This window comes from Marmota flaviventris, chromosome 13, assembly GCF_047511675.1.
Source record: "Marmota flaviventris isolate mMarFla1 chromosome 13, mMarFla1.hap1, whole genome shotgun sequence".
NCBI lineage: Eukaryota > Metazoa > Chordata > Mammalia > Rodentia > Sciuridae > Marmota > Marmota flaviventris.
Genome location: NC_092510.1, coordinates 85,327,179 through 85,331,439, shown reverse-complemented (window position 1 = coordinate 85,331,439; position 4,261 = coordinate 85,327,179).

The following is a 4,261-nucleotide window of genomic DNA, read 5'->3' as shown; positions in this document are numbered from 1 at the left end:
CGGTCAGGTTTCAGGGGGCTGAGTCTAGCTTCGTGATGTCTGCTGTCAGCAGGTTGAATGACATCTAGGAAGGCCACACCCAAGGGCAGAGCAAGAGAAGGGGACACATATGGAATATTCTATCCCAAACAGGGCAAAGGGGTGGGATTACCAAGGAACAGGTGAGTGTCGCTCCACCCCAGGGGTGTGCCTGCTCAGAAGACTGGCCTTGCTACTGGAGGGGAAAAGACCGGGTCATGGGTCTTGGCACTACCGTGACAGACTACAGGGATCTTTCAGATCCCCGAGGTGCATCAGGATTGGAAGGTGTGGTAACTCAATGTGGCTCCCCACACCCATCACTTCCAAAGTCTTCCTGTACTCCTACCACCCGCATCCTCAGAAAACCACTTATCTGCTTTCTGACACAACAGATTAACCTACATTTAAAAGAAAAAAAAAATGTTTTTGTGGTACTGGGGATTGAATCCAAGGGCACTTTATCTCTGAACCACATCCCCAGCCCTTTTTCTTTTTTACTTCGAGACGGGGTCTTGCTATGTTCCTGAGGCCAGCCTTAAACTTGCAATCCTTCTTCCTCAGCCTCCCAAGTAGCTGCGATTTCTGGTGAGCATCACCGTGCTTGATAATTTTTTTTAAAAGTTATGTAATTAAAGCCATGCGTATGTTCTCTTTTTAGACTGGCTTCTTTCATACAATAGCATAATTTACTTTGAGATTCATCCATGCTGTGCATCCATAATTGCTTTTTATTCCTGAGTAATATCCCATCATATGGACATAATAATTTGTTAACCTGTTCACCTGTCAATCAACATTTGAACTTATATCCAATTTGGGGCTATTACAAGTAATATTTCTACGAAATTTATGCATACATTGTCGTATGGACACACGCTTTCCTTTCTCTTGGGTAAATATCATATGTGTTCACTTCATTTGGGGAAATACCTAGAATAAGAATGGAGGGGTCATATCATATGTGTATGCTTAACTTTTTAGGATCAGTAAGTGTTGGGGATGCGGCACTTACCCAGCAAGTGCAATGTCTGATCCCTAGCTCTGGGGAAAAAAAATTACCAAAATGTTTTCCAAAGTGGCTGTACCTTTTTTCCTCCCACCAGCAACCTACGAGAGTTCCAATCTCACAACTATCTTCATCATCTGTATCTTAGACTTGGGCTGCTATAACAAAATGCCATACATCAGGTGATTTGTGAACAATAGACTTTCATTTCTCACAGTTCTGGAGGCTGGGAAGGTTGAGTTCAAGGTGTGGGCAGATTCAGTCTAGTGACCTCTGACTTTCTAGTTCAGAGATGGCACCTTCTAGTGGTGTCCCCATCCAGTGGAAGCAGCAACGGAGCTCTCTGGGGCCTCTTTGCTGAGGACACTAAAGCTATTCATGATGACTCTGCTCTCCTGATATAGTCATCTCCAAAGGCCCACCTCCTGGGACCAACACATTGGTGATTAGGTTTTCAATTTGAATTTTGGGGAGGAGCAAACACTCATTCATACCCTAGCAATATGGTCATTGCTTTTTATTTTAAATATTGTCGTAGGTGCATACTAGTATCTTATTGGAGTTTAAATTTTTATTTCCCTGATGCTAAAGATGTGTTTTCATGTTTGCAATTCAAATTTCCTCTTTAGTGAAACAGTTATTCAAATTCTTTTTTTTAATAATTATTTTTTAGTTTTTTGGGGGTGGACAAAATATCTGTATTTTATTCTTATGTGGTGCCGAAAATCGAACCCAGTGGCTCACACATGCTAGGCAAGTGTGCTACCACTTGAGCCACATCCCCAGCCCTTGTTCAAATTCTTTGCTCCGTTTCTTTGTTTGGTAGGTTGTGTTTTAGTCTTTTGTTGTTGTTTGTTTTTTTAAGTCAGGGTCTCACTATGTTGCCCAGGCTGGCCCCAAACTCCTAGTCTCAAATGTTCCTTCAGCTACAGCCTCCTGAGTAGTTGGGACTCCAGTGTGCACTACTGTGCCTGGCTCTTGGTTCATTTTAGAAATTGGAGGGTTTTTTTTTTTTTTTTTTTAATCTTCTTGATTTTGAGAGTTCTTTATATATTCTGAATTCATATCTTTTATCCAATGTATGATTTGCAACTGTTTCTGCAAAAACCAGTTGTGGCTTTTCTTTTCATTTTTTAAGAGTGTCTTTCAAAGAGCAGAAGCCCTAAATTTTCATGAAGATCGATTTGTGGATTCATTTTTATGGAACGTGCATTTGGTGTTGTAACTAATCTTTTCCTAGCTCAAGGCAAGTCTGTTAGTTTCATAAGGCTGCTGTAACAAAGAACTGGGCGGCTTAAAACAGATTGATCCTCTCAGAGCCCCGGAAGCTCCAAGGAAGAACGTGTTGTAGAATTCTCTTCCAGTTTCTGGTGGTTGCTGGCATCCTCGACATTCCTTGGATAGACCCAGCAGTCCACTCTTGGTCTTGGCATGTTATTCTCTCCATGTGTATCTGAGTCTGTTCATATAAGGACCCCATTATATTGAATTAAGGCTTTACCCGGCTTCAGGATGGTCTTGTTTTAACTTCACATTACACCTGCAATGGCCCTATGTCCAAATAAGTTCTTGATCTAAAGTTCTAGGGAAAACACCATTTTGAGAGGGGACCTGTTTTACAATCTTATTTTGAGACAGGGTCTCACTAAGTTGCTGAGGCTGGCCTCCAACTTGCAATCCTCAAGCCTCAGTCTCCTGAGTTTCTGGAATTACAGGCACTCTCCACTGTGCCCAGCTCAGATTTACTTTTAATTAGTTCATATTTTTGATGCTGTAATGGTAATTTTTAAGGTTCAATTTTTCATAGCTCATTGCTTATATGTAGAAATATCATTGATTTTTAAATATTGATCTTATATTCATTCTGCAACCTTGATAAGCTCATTTATTAATTCTGTAGACTTTTTTAGGTTCCATAGGATTTCCACATAGATAATCACAGTAACTGTTGATAAAGAGAGTCTTAATTCTTTCTTCCCAGTTGGACTGCCTATTATCATTATTAGCCTTATTGCATTGGTTAGAACAATACTGAATAAAAGTGATGAAAGTGGATATTCTTGCCTTAATCGTGACATTAAGAGGGAAAATTTATGCTTTTATAATTGAATATGATGTTCACCGAAGGTTTTCTTAGTAGATGCTCTTTTTCAGATTGAGGATTTTCTCATCTATTCCTAAGTATCTGAGAGTTTTTATTAGATATGGATGTTTGATTTTGTGAAATACTTTTTCAGTATCCATTGATGATTATATAGGTTTTTTTAGTCAATTAATTTGGTGAGTTAAATTACTTGATTTTTTTAAAAATATTTTTTTAGTTGTAGATGGGCACAATACCTTCATTTATTTTTATGTGGTGCTGAGGATTGAACTCAGTGCCTCACATGTGCAAGGCAAGCACTCTACCACTGAGCCACAAACCCAGTCCTTATTACTTGGTTCTTAAATACTAAAACAATCTTGACATCATGGAATAAACCCCACTTGGTCATGATATATTTATCCTTTTTATAAGTGGATGGATTCAATTAACCAAAACTTCATTGGGCATCTTTGCATCCATATTCCTGGGTATAGTGCTCTGCAGTTTCTCTCTTTCCCTTCCTTCCTCCTGCCAGGGATCGGACCCAGAGCCTTACACGTGCTAAACTAGCACCTCACTACTGAGCTACACCCCAGCCCTGTATTTTCTTTTCTTGTAATGTTTTTGAGACATTTATTCTTTTCTAACTGTTTTAGTCAGCTTTTTCGCTCCTGTGACTAAAACACCTGACCAGCACAATTGTAGAGGAGGAAAAGTTTATTTGGGGCTCACGGTTTCAGAGGTCTTAGTCCATATACAGCAGGCTGGAGGTGAGGCTGAACATCATGGTAGATGAGTGTGGCAGAGGGAAGCAGCTCACATGACAGTCCGAAGCAGAGAGAGAGAGAGAGAGAGAGAGGTCTCCACCTGCCAGGTACAACCAAACCATGCCCCAATGCCCCGCCTCCTCCAGCCATACCCCACCTGCCTTGAGTTACCACTCAATAAATCCCATCAGGAGGTCAACTCACTGAGTGGATTAAGACTGTCACAATCCTATCATTTCTCCTTCAAACCGCCTTGCATTGCCTCACACATGAGCTTTTGGGGGACACCTCACATCCAAACCCAAACACTCCCATAGGCACATCAAGTTATAAATTCTCATAACCATCCTGGTAGGGATGCAGTATCTCATTGTGGTTTTG